The sequence below is a fragment of the Lycium barbarum genome, chromosome 1 (genome assembly GCF_019175385.1).
Source record: "Lycium barbarum isolate Lr01 chromosome 1, ASM1917538v2, whole genome shotgun sequence".
NCBI lineage: Eukaryota > Viridiplantae > Streptophyta > Magnoliopsida > Solanales > Solanaceae > Lycium > Lycium barbarum.
Window position 1 is genome coordinate 94,449,571 of NC_083337.1, and position 15,024 is coordinate 94,464,594.

Sequence of the window (15,024 nt, forward strand, 5' to 3'; positions counted from 1 at the left end):
GTCGTCATATCGTTCGTGCTCGAGTATAGCTTCTTCTATCTCATCGTCATTTGGTTGTTGGATGTTTGAATGGTGTTGGGGTGGCATAGGTCCATTTAGGTGCGGATCATTTAGGGGTGGATCATTTGGATGTGGGTCATTTGGAGTTTGATCTTTTGGGGGTGGATTGTTCCGTTGGCCTATGGGAATGTTGTTTGGTGGGGTGAGAGTTATGTTCTGTGGAGTGTTTTGGGGGGTGTTTCGGGGAGTGGGGTTATGTAGATGATGGAAGGTGCCGGGTGACAATGTAAGTGAAGTGCTTCGAGTAGCTCCAGTTGTGCCTTCTTGGTATTGCACTCGGGGAAAATACGAGACCTCCCTACTACCTCCTTCAATTGCTTCCACCCTACTTCCCAAGTTTTCCATTCGACCATCTATGTTTTCCATTCGACCACCCATACTACCAACCTTATCGTTCAAGGCTTGCAAGGCCCTCATTACATCAACTAGTGTGAGTTCCCCGGTGGGAACTTGTGTTTCATCCTCCGTAGCCATGGTACCTATTAAGACACTCAACAAAACAAGCAAACACGTTAGATTAGTCAAATCAACTCACAATCGCTCAAGTATGCATACCTTTAATTGCCTCACAAATTGCTTCCACCAAAGATTGTGTGCTTGTTAATGTCGACTAGTCACAAGGGTTCAAATTTGATACAATAACGGATACGCGGAAACGAGAAATTAAAAAGATAAACAAAAGGAAAAGAAAAGATAGATAATTTGACATAACTTAAGATTCAATTTGGACCTCCAGTGATCTTCAAAGACTCAATCTTCATGAAGCTCGATGGAGTTGGTCTTGTATCAAAATTCTACTCTTAATCGGAATAGGTTCTTGTTAGACTAAGAAAGACGGACGACTCAATTCAATCTAACGGACTTGAACCAAGAAATTAACAATAAAGAAAAGCACGAAAGAATTGGCGAGAAAGAAATGCGGACACAAGAATTAGCAAACACAAGTAGGAACAACTACTAAATGGCTACTAGTTGAGAGACACAAGAAAATGGAATGCTAAAATAGGGAAATAAATTGAATTTCGGGCCGGGGTAGGTGATAATTTGAAAATGTGGTCTTGAAGTCCCAAATGATCCAAGGTATCAATTTGAAATAATGAAAATTTTAAAATTTCTATACTTTTTTTTTTGCTCCCTACCAAAGGAATGGGGACACAAGACCAACAACTAAGGATCAAGAATTTTTGAGAAATGGAAGTGGGTTGAAATGAAATTTGGAATTGAAAAGGGACCTTGATTATACGGTTTGAGCTTGACAAAATACGGTCCGTATTTCATGTCCGTATTTAGTGATGCCCAAAACAGAATGCTCCTTGCCTTTTACGACCCACAAGATACGGGCCGTATTTTGTTTTACGGTCCGTATTTAACGATGTATTTCCTAGGCAGAATGCTCCAATCATTGATCCTTTTATACGGTTAGGGAATACGGTTCGTATTGTGATTTACGGTCCGTATTGTGGTTTACGGTCCTTATTTAACGATGTTACCAAATTCCAGTGAGCTACAATTTCAAGATCCAAGTTTACGACCCCAGATTACGGTCCGTAATGTGATTTACGGTCCGTAATTTGCAATGTTCCCAGCTTCAGCGATTTTCGTGTTAATCTCGAACTTAACGAATTTTGGACCAAATTTCTTGGATCTGATGATGTTCCTGGGCCCACACAACCTAGTATTTACCCCTTTGGGGGTAGAAAAACACTTTTCCCAAATGTTGACCTGAAAAATTTGGATTAAATGCCCTTTTGGAGAGTCTTCTTCCCTATGAAGATTTGAAGATCTTCAAGAACACCAACAATTTCAAATTTCTAACTACCTTCAAATCAACTTATTTTTCCTTCAAATTTCAGATTTAGACTCCCCAAGACTTGTAGAAAAAGCCCAATAAGTTTCAAGTCCCAATTTCACCCAAATCAACAAGACCCACTTCAAGTTCTTCAAGTTTTTCAAAAGCTTCAACTCAAAAATGGAGGATTCTTCAATATTTACCCGATTGACACGAAATTTGAAGATTTGAAACCCTGACGTACTAAGGAACAAGAATCTAATAACAAAACAACAAAACAAAAAAAAATTGGGGTTTTTCTAGGATTTTTTTTTCGAATTTGTTTTTAATAGTAACAAACCTAGGCTAGATTTGATAGAACAAATCTAATCCAAGCTCTGATACCAATTGATACAAGATTAAGAACGAAAACAACAAGAAAATGCAAGAAATAAAAGAGATAGATAATTTGACACAACATAAACTCGATTTAGCAACCAAAGTTATAGAAAACTAAGACCTCTAAATTTAAGGACAAGAAGCAACCAAATTCTTAGGATGACCAAGAGGGATTAGAATCCCTAATAACCTATCCACTCAATAAACACCCAATCCAAGGCTAAGCAATCACTTAACTCTCACGAGTTACAATATCCAAATATCAAGTAATAATAATCAAAATAGTCTAAGTCTTCTAAATGAAAGAAACTACTATTTATACTAAAGCTCAAAAGAAGACAACTACATTATTACACTTTTATCATTAATGAAGTAAGGGCCTTGTTTGGGTGCCTTCTTTTGGGAAAAAAACTTGAAATTGCAAATCTTCAAGTAATAGCTATATTGCAAGCATGACCATCTTCAACCTTCTTCTCCAAACCATCCTCCCATGCTATCATGAACACTTGAAATCTCCGGGAAGGTTCTAGAATGTATTCAAGTACGTCCGTCCTCATGAACAATGCCTGCATAGCTTGAAGTTCCCTCGCTTGGCTCCTTGTAAAAGATCTTGATGCCACTCGAATTGTATCAAGGTCGGTGGGAACCGACCGAAGACCCCTATATAAGGGCCAAATTCGTGCAATTTCTTGACATTTAACCCCAAAAAGACCTGAACATTTTAGAGAGAGGGAAGAGAGTCCTTAGAGAGAGAAACCAAGTTTTGATCAAGTTCGAGATCCCGAATCTCGAGGCTTGTAAAGAGTAAAGTGCAGTACAAGTTGTTGAAATCGTTTTAAGTTAAAAGTTGAACTTGGGGGATGTTGGTTTCATGGTGGCTGCTCATATAAGGTATGTTTAAGATGTTAATGAGGTTCTTACAATGAGAATTGATAGATTTGACAGGTTATCATTTTTGGAAATCAAATAACTTGGGGGCTGTTTTGGTATGATTAAATGGATAGAGTTAGTTGGATATCGATATAAAATGATTGTTGATGTTGTTGATAAGTTGTTGTTCTTGAATTTAAAAGAATAAAGTATATGAAGATATCGTATACAAAGCGTATACTGGGATGTTTTGGTGTATATCTTTGGGAGTTGATGCTTTGAGTTTAAAGAGGCTTATATGAGATGGTTGTTGTTGTTGTTGGTTTCTGATTGTGTTGTTAAGTGGAATTGGAATTAGAGGGAAGCGAAGATTACAGGGAAAAAAATGCTAGCCGAATTTACGGAAGTTAATTATGAGCGTAGAGAAGTATATGAACCTTTTTCAAGTTATCTACAGTTTCCTTTACCTTGATTATAGATTGGCCAGTGTTTAGAAGCAAAAGTTAAGATAATCATGTAAGCGACAAGGTATGTAAGGAAAACCTTTCTTCCTTTAGTATGATTCTTGTTGTTATTCATTTTATATGTACTCCATATATTAGACGAGTAAGGTCTAAATGTTTCTTGTGATGGCTTATTGATATTGTACTCCTATTCTGTTCCAAAGGGAACACCCATAAGGTGCCAAGTTGAGTTTTGTATATGGTTTTACTAACGATTTCGAGGAAATGAGTTTTATACTAAAGGAAACATAAATTTTGAATTTCAAAACCACTCCGAAGGGGGTGCGAGATTTTACTACATTTCATTTACGATTTATGTTTACATTCCATAGTATCATCCCTTTGTATTGACATGATCATTATTCTTTGGGTAGGGAAATAAGACGTAATTGAGTAGAATATAAGTAGTAAGAATTTCATAACAATTCTACCCTCAAACCTGGAAGTATGTCCTGCTAAGTCTAGTGAGATACAAATTTGATAACTTCTTATGAAAGACTTAGGCTAATAACTAGATTGTGCATTGTAAGACCTCTATGCTGGACTTTCTCCTAACAAGGTCTTATAAGCTTTCTTATCAACTACCCCATGGCTCGCTTATTGGTTTCACACTTGCATTGACTCTTTATTCATATAGAACCTGTCACATGTTTAGTCGTTTCGTCGCTATACTTTACTTACTTTGTATTACAGTTCTTGCTACGTTCTCACTATATCCCGATCATAATTAACTCTATAGAGTGCCACTTCTTGATCTCATTCGCAAGCCTGCTTATAAAATAGAATAAACCTCGTGAAGTAAGCATACTTAACCTGTTACCCTTTCTGATCAGCCCTATTACACTTACCACATAAGTTATCTTACCAATGTATTCACATTCGTTATAACCCTTCGTATTTCGTACCCCTGTCTCAGTCATTCTGTTACTTTATTTTGCTAATAGACTTGTCGTATTTTACTTGCGCTTATCCATCCAATCAATACTTCAGTGTCACACTCTATTGGAGTTACCCTTTCTCTTCTATGTCATGTTTTAGTACTACCAGTCTCCCGAATTTACTCTAGTATTTCTCTTTACCATATCAATGTCGATCTTATAATTATCGTTACTATCAAGTCAACAACATTTAACTTATCTCTTGTAGTTGTCAACGATATTCCTAACTTAATCCCGTCCTCCCATTACTTTTTACACAATATCTTTTCCCATTAGGACATATTACAAGCTTATATCTTATCTCCATTAAATTCTAGAAATATTTCGGCAGAGTTTCCTCTATATTTATTACTATCCAAAACCTACACGCAGCAAATACCAACCATGCCTCACTAATATATACGACATATTTTAGCCACACGGGGCTCCCAATTTTAAGTAAAAGTACAAAGATGTTGAAACTTACCTCATATATCACACCTCAAGATGTACCTGTCCCTTTAGCGATCTGCCCTGTTATACCTCAATATTCTTACCTTACCCGACATACATCTTTCGTACTGTTGCTTACCTTTGTGCTGATTCATTCAATTTGTTTAGTTCACAAACTTATAATTGAACTTATCATCAAAAGATACATTTAATCAATTCCTCTATTGTACTTACACTGACTTACCTCTATGACAATCAATCCATCATTATATAAATACATATTCTGATAACGTAGCCTCAACGAAGTGACTTACCTCTGTAACTTCCAATATCATCACTCACTTGCTTCTGTCGATACTGTTCTTCTGCTGAAATCAAGGGCTAGTATAAGGAATGTCATTTCCTGTGGCTTGGCTCTATCGTACGATCTTAGATATGAAAGAAGAGTAACCATCCTAAATGTCCCGTAGCCTCTTGTTTATAAATGTGGCACGCAACACACCATAAAAAAGACTCTACTAGACAAGACTTTGCAGACAACCCCTAGGACGAACTACTCTGATACCACTTTGTCACACCCCAATCCTTATACGGCATGATAGGCACCCGACCCTTACATAGAGCCGACCGAACCCACTGGTTCTCGTTATACTCATAATCTCACTAGACTCCTAAATCATTGTTATATCCCGTATTTTGTACGTTCGGATATTTCAAGGTAGTCGTGGTGAGTTAAGGAAATGACCATCATCCAAAATTATTTTAATGTACAAGTTGGCTATGAATATTATTTATGAATATTATTAGTGTGAAAATATGGAGAAAGGTGAAGGGTAAAAAGGAAAATTCACAAAGTGGTTCATGATAATATTGTGGAAGGCTAGGGGCAAAATGGGAATTTCATAAAACTTCAAGAAAAATTATGAAATGGGCCAAGGTGGCCGGCCAAGGTAGATATGGGCCTTGGCCCATATGGACCAATGATATATGTAGTCAAAAAATGACAAATTAGGATATAATTATCCTTTATTTTAAGAAGTTTCAAGAAAAAGGAGAAGGGGGCATGTGTCCCCTTATCATTTGTTGGAGCTAATTATAAATAGAGGCCAATGCTTACAAGGCAAGACAATTTCATCTTCCAACTTAGGAATATGAAAAGAGAAATATGGTAGGGTTCGGCCATGGCTCAAAATGGAGGCCATGGAAATTGATCAAGAAAAAAATATTTTCTCCTAGTATTCCAAGCAATTGGAAGCCCCTCATTAACATGGAGTGATTGTTGGAGAAAGAAAATCATTTGGTGTGCAAGTTGGAAACCTTAGCCAAGCCAAGAAGTTGAGTAAGAAAGGTATGTGTTCAATCCTCTTTTACATATGTTATGGATGGTTGTGTATGTTGTAGTGTGTAGAAATGGATAAAAATCATGAATTTGGTATGATTGGGTGTTGGCCGAATATAGTTGCATTGTGTAGAACAAATGAATTGATTTTATTTAGTAGTTTGATTGTTGTGTTGTGGATTCCATGATGTAAAATGAGGATTTAATGGCTTGAAATGAAGTTGTAATCGTTGTGGTGTCGTGGTGGAAGTTAATGTGACACTAGCATGAATTCTTATATTTGTATGAATGAAGTTGTTAATGTAAAATGTTGGTGGAATTCATGAATTTGGAAGTGAGACATTTGTTTGGAAGATTGTAAGTTGGGTTGTTGTGATTGAATTTGAAAGAAGGAAATAGGTTGGAATTCGAAGGTTTCGGGTGAAGTAGTATGTTGATTGAGTCGTTTTGACTGTTATGTGAATTGAATTGAATATAAATGAAATGTCGTTAAATTGTATGACAAAGGTTGTTAATGTTAGAATGCGTCTTGAATTGATTGTTGATGTTGTTGGTATGATTGATGGTATTGTTGTTGACAGTTTGGCCGAGTTGAATTCTCGGATTGTTGATTGATGATTTGGGCCGAGTTAGAATCTCGGGGATGGTGTATTTACAGGGGAGATGCTGCCAGAATTTCGGCAGATTATAAATGAATTCATTTGAAGGATTAAGACAAGTATATGGTGATGAATCTAATGATTGCGTCAATCTTCTTGAATGTAGACTAGCGATAACGAGCTTGGACAATTAAGCGTAGCTAATAGGACGTGGAACAGGTATGTTAAGGCTCGTCCCTTTCTTTCAAAGGCATGATTCCTACGTTATGAATTTATAAATGTTTCCATATCTTTCTTATCTTCAAAAGTTAGAAGTCTATGGTCCCAAGGCAATGATTACTTTCCCGATAACCTGTCAATGTTTTCCAAAATGTCCGTATTCTACTAAACAAAGGTTTAAGGTATTGTAAGCTTTTATGACAATAACGATGGTTATGTCTTACAACGACATTGATGATGTCGAGGATGAGAATATTTCTATGATGACTATGATAAGAATGATTTCATGTTTAAAGGTACTTGGTATGATAATTGCTTTTATTTTCCAAAAATGGCTTCTGAAATGTTCGTGGAAGGTTCTGTACTTGAAACGCTCATAACTTCCTTATACTAAGCCGGATCGACCCGAAACTTGTTTCTGAGTCTTCAGGTGTCAGTTTATGTACGCTGTTATTCGTTGCTAGTATCATCTTATAATAATTGTTCCTTCAAGGTGGGATAAAGCGACCATGGTTATTCCATAATGTAATCGGAGGTTTCTGACCTTACGTCACTCCGATGGATACATGACTCTCTTTGGGCTCTCCTGCATGCTGCTTATATGATATATGTATATGGGGAAGATGGGGAAAAGGAACATATGTTGCGCTATAGACGCAGTGCCACCTGGTCAGTTGGCGTAACTTATCATCCCGGACGCTGGATGCCCGGACGCGGGACATATGTGGGGGAGCCGACGTTGTTCGGTGCTATGATATGTTCTATTTTCTATATGAAGAAGAAATGTTTTTCAAAGAAAGCTAAGCATGCATGGCATCCGCCCTAAGAGGCACTCAGATGTACAGGTTACTCTTTTACCTCATGATATGCTCTATACTTCCATTCTGTTATTATTCATATTTATATCCCTTACTATGTTACTATTCATGCCTTACATACTTAGTACATTGCTCGTACTGACGTCCCTTCTTGTGGACGTTGCGTTTCATGCCGCGCAGGTACACCCAGATGAGTAGAAGCCATTATAGAAGATGTTCCAGCGGAGTTGGCAAGCTCTATATGCCCTAGAGTGTTGCCGGGTCAGAGTACTATGCTACGATGTCTTGTTCGAAGTTAGAGACTTTGCAGACAGAGTCGTGGGTATAGAATGTCGGTTCTGTAAGCGGCTCCATCAGCCGATGTGTCTTTATGTGTATGTTATAAAGTCTATATGATTGCAGATCTTGTTTGATTTGAGAGCAATAGAAAGAAAGTTTCTGAAAGCTTCACTATGTATTTCATGATTATTTGATTTAGAATTCCAAAGAGGTTATGTATGTAATAAGAGTCAGCGGGTTCGCTCGGCTCCGAATAGGGGTCGGGTGCCCATCACACCCTAGTAAGTTCAGGGTGTGACAATCATGAAATGAAATGCATAATGAAAGCTTTTCAAATACGTTCTTTTCGTCTTTCTCAAATCAAGTAAAATCTGTAATCATATGAAATCTGTAAAGTAATGCATAATGATACATCAGCTTACATAGCCGCTTACATGATTGACATACTGCATACATGACTCTGTTTGCAAAAGCCACTAACGTAAGATATGATATCAAAACCTAAGTTGGGACAGGGCCCCAACTTACCCATAATGCATATGACTCAACTCGTAAAGAAATACTCTGATGCGACATCACTCCGAATAGAATGGAGTTTACCAATCCAGCTGATATCCTGGGACATCCTATAGTCAAACTCCTGTATAACTTTCCTGCAAAGCAATATGGGACTGTGTGGCATTAAACACAGCGCCCCCAGGCAAAGGGACGTCAGTACGAATAATGTACCGAGTATGTAAGGCAGCAGTAATCATAAAGAGTGAGATATAAGTCATAATAAAAGTACGAGAAACAACCTGTAATATGGATAGCCCCGAAGGCAAAGAATAACAATGTAAGTAGCCCCGAAGGCAATGACTAGAAATTTAAATATACACCGTACCTGGCCCTTTAGTAAGGGACTCGGTGAAATGTAAATATATACCGTACCAGGCCCTTTAGTAAGGGACTCGGGGAAATGTAAATATATACCGTACCCCACCCTTTAGTAAGGGACTCGGTGAGATGTAAATATATACCATACCCGACCCTTTAGTAAGGGACTCGGTGAAATGTAAATATATACTGTACCTGGCCCTTTAGTAAGGGACTCGGTGAAATGTAAATAGTGTATACATATATATAGAAGTAAATGAATGCAAGTGAGACTCATAAGATTATTTCTGAAACTCTTTGAATAACCTGGAAGCACCCCTCGAATGTCACTATGGATTATATCAAAATAGGACTTCGGGAATCATAGCCACGTATCAAGACATAATGAAATAACTTCTAGAAATCAAGAACATTAGCCAGCCATTCTAGTATTTCTAAGAATAGGATCTTTTTTGGAGTTTATACGTTCGTCGTCCGTTTGTTTCATATAGACCATGCCAAAAGAAGAAAAGGGAGTAGCCTTAACATACCTTATCCGCTCCAAGATAACCATAAATCAGATCCCGGGCTTCCCAATCTACAACAACATTATTGATATTAGGTATTAACTATAGTACACTCAGAATCCAAAGTCTAAGCTAACACGTTACTTAACAAAATTCGGGCAGCATTTACCCTGAAAACTTAACAATCCCCGAGATTCCAATTCTGTAAAAATATTAACCACAACACCAACAATTTCATATCAAGCTAGAATCAAATCCACCTCTAGATCACTCTCAAAACATCCCACAATTACAATATCAACTACTTTCCATAAAAAAGGAAATTATCTCAACAACACAACAATAACAAGTTCCAAAACAGCCACCAAACAGCCCATAAGCTAACAACAACATCAAAATACGATTTCCCGCTATTAATTGCGTAATTCTCTTCTCACTATTTAGCTATGACCGGGATGAATTTAAATATATCAATGATAGGAGGATTCTTACCCTATATGCCAAGAACTATTCTTCTTCAACCTTACTTCACTTCGAATAAAGCCCCGTTTTGCTATCATCCTGAGGGTACTGACGTTATAACCACTATGTCGTTCTTCACGTTTACTTTAGCGAAAGAGAATTTTCCATTCCTACGTCAATCATGGCTGCCTCTTCATAAGCAAATCTCTAATTAGGATGATAAGACATATCTATATGAATGTTTTTGCTAATGTTAAAACTTAACGTTGCTCCCTCTATATAAAGTTCAAGAGATATGTATTCTACCTAGAAATAAATTAAAAATTGCACATGACTTAATGGAGTTGTAAGGGTCCACCTGACTAATACCTTTGCCCTTTATAATGTGCCATCTTTAACCATATTAAGCCTTAGTCACCTTATTTGCTGTCGTGGCAGATGATGTCCACTATAGTCATTATTCACAACCCACTAATGGGTTTATTAAGTTTCTGCCAAAATTCAATATTTAACCAATTACACACATAATTAATTTCTTGATCTTGATTCACTTGAGTAGTAGTCATTTTTAACAAACTTCATATACTCATTATCATGATCATGTCACATAGCACTAGTCCATAGCCCCGTTTGGTACACACAAAATATTATTTTCAATCACCGTCATTCCACTTTCGAGTCTTAAATAATTTTGGGACTTCATTCCTTGTATACACCGAGTTCTTGATTTTCATGCCTGAATATGACCAGATCCTCTGGGCTCGGGTAAATTTATTTATGTTTGACAGTTCAATTTCCTAGTCCAAAAATAGGGGATATAGCTTGGACCATATTTCATTCAAATAAATTTTGAACCTCGACAAAACTTGTTTTCTTCGATTTGTTTAACTTCTAATCCTTATGATACATCTGTACTCACTCTAACCACCTATAAGCTTAGGGGATAACCTCGTTTCCGTTACTGGTGTCATTTAACTCGCACGCTTTCCAACGCATGAAAACACGGGATGTAACACCCAAACTTGCCGAATTTTGGCGAAACTCATCCTTCTTTGATTCATTCACCCTCCAAATCTTCCGACACTTACTAATCTTATTTATAGACTCTTATAACCATTTATATTAATAGGCTCAATCCCTTTTAACCTCAAGATAATTTCTTTTGAATTTGTGTCGACTAACTCATGATGTGACTTTAACGTTCGAAAATCCAAAGTGTAACACAATGAGTTTTAGCTTCCTTTATGGAAATAAATTCTCTAAGAATTATCACACGACAAAAAAGAGTTCAGATTTGGTGAGGATACAAATCTCTTTGAATCAGTTATGAAATGCTAAACGTTGGTTTTTTAGCATGCCTTTGTCTATTTTTGCATGCATTTGTACATGAAATTTCTAAATTCACTTTTAATAAAAAGCAGGTGTTGTGTGAAATGGAAAGTGGATACTAAGCATGCTTAAGTAATGCAATGGCTAAAGTTTTAGAGTACCTCGTCTTATAGAGATAATGGTAAAATAGATAAACTTCAACCTGTACCCTTTCTAAAAGTCCAAAGCATATAATTTAATTTAGAGACAATGAGTGCTGCATGTAAATGTATGTTTAATGCAATGAATGATGACAAATAGAGACAGAAGAATATGAAGTTGTAGTGGTGGATAGAAAATGCATGCACAAGCAGGGTGGGAGGCTTCTTTGATTCAAAAGGAGGCCCAGAAGATGCCAAGTGGATCTTTGTGCTAATTGTGTCCAAGATCATGTATGTTGGATTGAAGCAGAAAGGCACTTTTCGGCATTCGAGTTTCTTGGCTAGTGGTGCCACATTGTCTGCTAGGAGATTAGTGGTGGAACTATTGGAAATCTTATGGAAAATATTTGATCACAAACACTTGTATCAAATTCTTGAAAGCTTGAGGCATGTCCGAAGACACTGTCCTTAAGGATATTTCACCCGGTATAGGTGTATCCCCCAGGATTCAACAAGCTCTTCTAGCACAAAACTAGGAGCCAGAATCTAACAAAGATTTCACAAAGGTGGAAAATCCAGCACACTATGTCAAATGAGCAGAATCAGAAATTTGGTTGTTAGTATCACTATGTACTTTGTAAGGAAGTAGACTTCCAATATGTAGAGATGCTGTCCAACGCAAATCATATGAAGAAGCTCCAACGGACAAAATGACTTAATAGTAATTAGGAGTAAAGATAAGACAATTAAGAGTATTAAAGGTAATTAAGAATGGATATCAATGTGTTGCATTTGGTCAATTTGAACGTTGGAAGAATTGAACGTGTTATAGTGGTCTATTGAGGGAGTGAAAATAATTGTCTTACAATTACACAAAATAATTCTTTTTGAGATATTAACTAATATTTTTTCAACAAGAACATGGTATTCTAAAGGTACAGAGTAAAGGACCACAATCTTTTTTTGTTTCCTTCCAGGAATCTAACTTCTTATATGAAACAAACAGGCAGTATGGCGACACAGTGGACATTATCTTCCCACACAGGAGAGTTTTGAAGAATTTATGTCATATCTTGGGCAACAGAATATCAATGTCAGTGTTATCCAGGTAGGATAGATACCTCAGCACCAACCTTGAAGGATCGAATCTGATGTTATGCTAACATAGAGCTCTAATTCACCACAATAATTGTGTGTTTTGGTGATTGGTATTACAACTATAATCGTGTTTTACACTTTGGTGGCTAACTTTATTCCTGATTTTGCTGAAAGTGCAAGAAGCACCTTTTATAATGAAAGAAAGTGGTTTCAGTTTTTATAATAGTTTATCAACACCATATTTTAGTAATGTCAATGTTACACCTCGAAAAATTCGACGTCGTCGTATGGTAGATAGACTAACGCAGGATGAGAAGTATGTGATGTTTCGACAAATTAAGAAGTAGTACTTAACGGTTCTCACTAAGATTCCGAAGACGTTTGAAGCAAGAGAAAAATGTTCGTTGAAGAATGTTAAGTATATGCTGTGTTTTGAAAAGGGTTTGCAAAGTACCGAGCTAATATTGATTTAATAATGTCTTAAAGGAAAGTTATAACACCCCTTAGATTGCTAATGAAGTGTTAAACAAACGCTAAGAAGGTTCTATAAGGATTGGAGATCAAACGAAATGACGGAAATAATTCCTTAAAGGTTGAGTTATACGTCAACTTATACGGTCCGTATAAACCAACAAGAAGAATGATTTCCATGATGGTGAAATATGGTAACTTATACGGACCGTATAATGCTATACGGACCGCATAAGTGTCCGTATAGCACCCGACGGGCTGAGCATTTTTTCAAGTACAAAAACATGTTCTACTTCTAAAATTTCATTCTTCTAACTTCTCCACACATTTCATTTACAAGAATTCAAGGAAAATCAAAGATAAATATCATTAATCAAGGGAAATTGATATGATCCTACTTGGCACACCTCATTTCAAGACTTACTTCCAAGGCCAAGATATGGAACTTCAAGCTCTACAAGCGGCATGGATGATAAGGATGGCGTTGAAGGCCTTTGGAGGCCCATACAAGCCCCACAATGAGGCCTCTGATGTGTGGGAGGTGGCTTGGGCGAGGCTTGAAGAAGAACCTACTAGAAAGGGGACCAAATGCGCAATGTGGCCAAACGTGCAAATAGGGACATTTCTGCAAATTGGCTATATGTGCATACTTGGACAAGGTCGGGAGTCGGCTATTTGTGCAAAGAAGGTTATGCTTGCAAGAAGGCCATGCATGCAAGGTTGATTAGAGGGCCATCTATGCAAGGAGGGCATGTTTGGCCATTGAAGGCCAATTCTTGAAATGAAGACTACACTAAGAAGACTAGCCAAACAAGGCCCTTACTTCATTAAGGGTAGCATTGTAATTGCCTATTAGTCTTCTTTACTTAGCTTGTATAGATAGCTTGTTTTCATTTCATTACTTAGATTTTAGATTTTGATGATGAATATTTAAGTGATGATAGGATTATCATAGTTTGTTTAGCTTAGTTTAGTAGATTTAATGGTGGATTCCATTGTTGGTATCTCCTTTTTCTCTGGATGCACATATGCCAGGCTGCCGATGTATTTACGACTAAAAGCATCGGCACCACATTAGCTTTTCCAGGGTGGAACAGAATGTCAACATCATAATCCTTTAGCAACTCTAGCCATTGACTTTGACGTAATTTCAAGTCATTCTGCTTAAAGATGTACTGGAGATTCTTATGATCAGTGTAGATATCAACATGAACACCGTATAAATAGTGCCTCCATTTTCAAGGCATGAATCACTGCAGCTAACTCAAGATCATGAGTTGGATAATTCTTCTCATGCTGCTTCAATTGTCTAGAAGCATAAGTGACAACCTTACCGTGTTGCATTAACACACAACCAAACCCAATACCTGAAGCATCACAATATACCACATAGCCGTCTATTCCCTCTGGAAGAGTCAAAACAGGTGCTGAAGTCAACTTGTCCTTCAATATCTGAAAACCCTGCTCACAAGCATTCGTCCACTGAAACTTAGCTAATTTTGGAGCTAGCTTAGTCAACGGACTGAAAGAGAAGAAAATCCTCCCACAAACCTTCTATAATAACCGGCCAAACCCAAGAAACTACGTATCTCCGTTGGTGTTGTGGGCCTTGGCCAATTCTTCACAGCCTCAATCTTTTGAGTATCAACTCCAATGCCCTCATCTGAAATAATGTGACCCAGAAAAGTCACAGAGTTCAACCAGAACTCACACTTGGAGAACTTGGCATACCACTCTCTACCTCGAAGAATTCCAAGCACTGCTCGTAGATGTTTTGCATGATTAGCCTCTAACGGTGAATAAACCAGAATATCATCAATAAATACAATCACGAATAAATTTAGGAAGGGCTTGAATACGCGATTCATCAAGTCCATGAATATAGCTAGAGCATTAGTTAGTCCGAAAGACATAACAC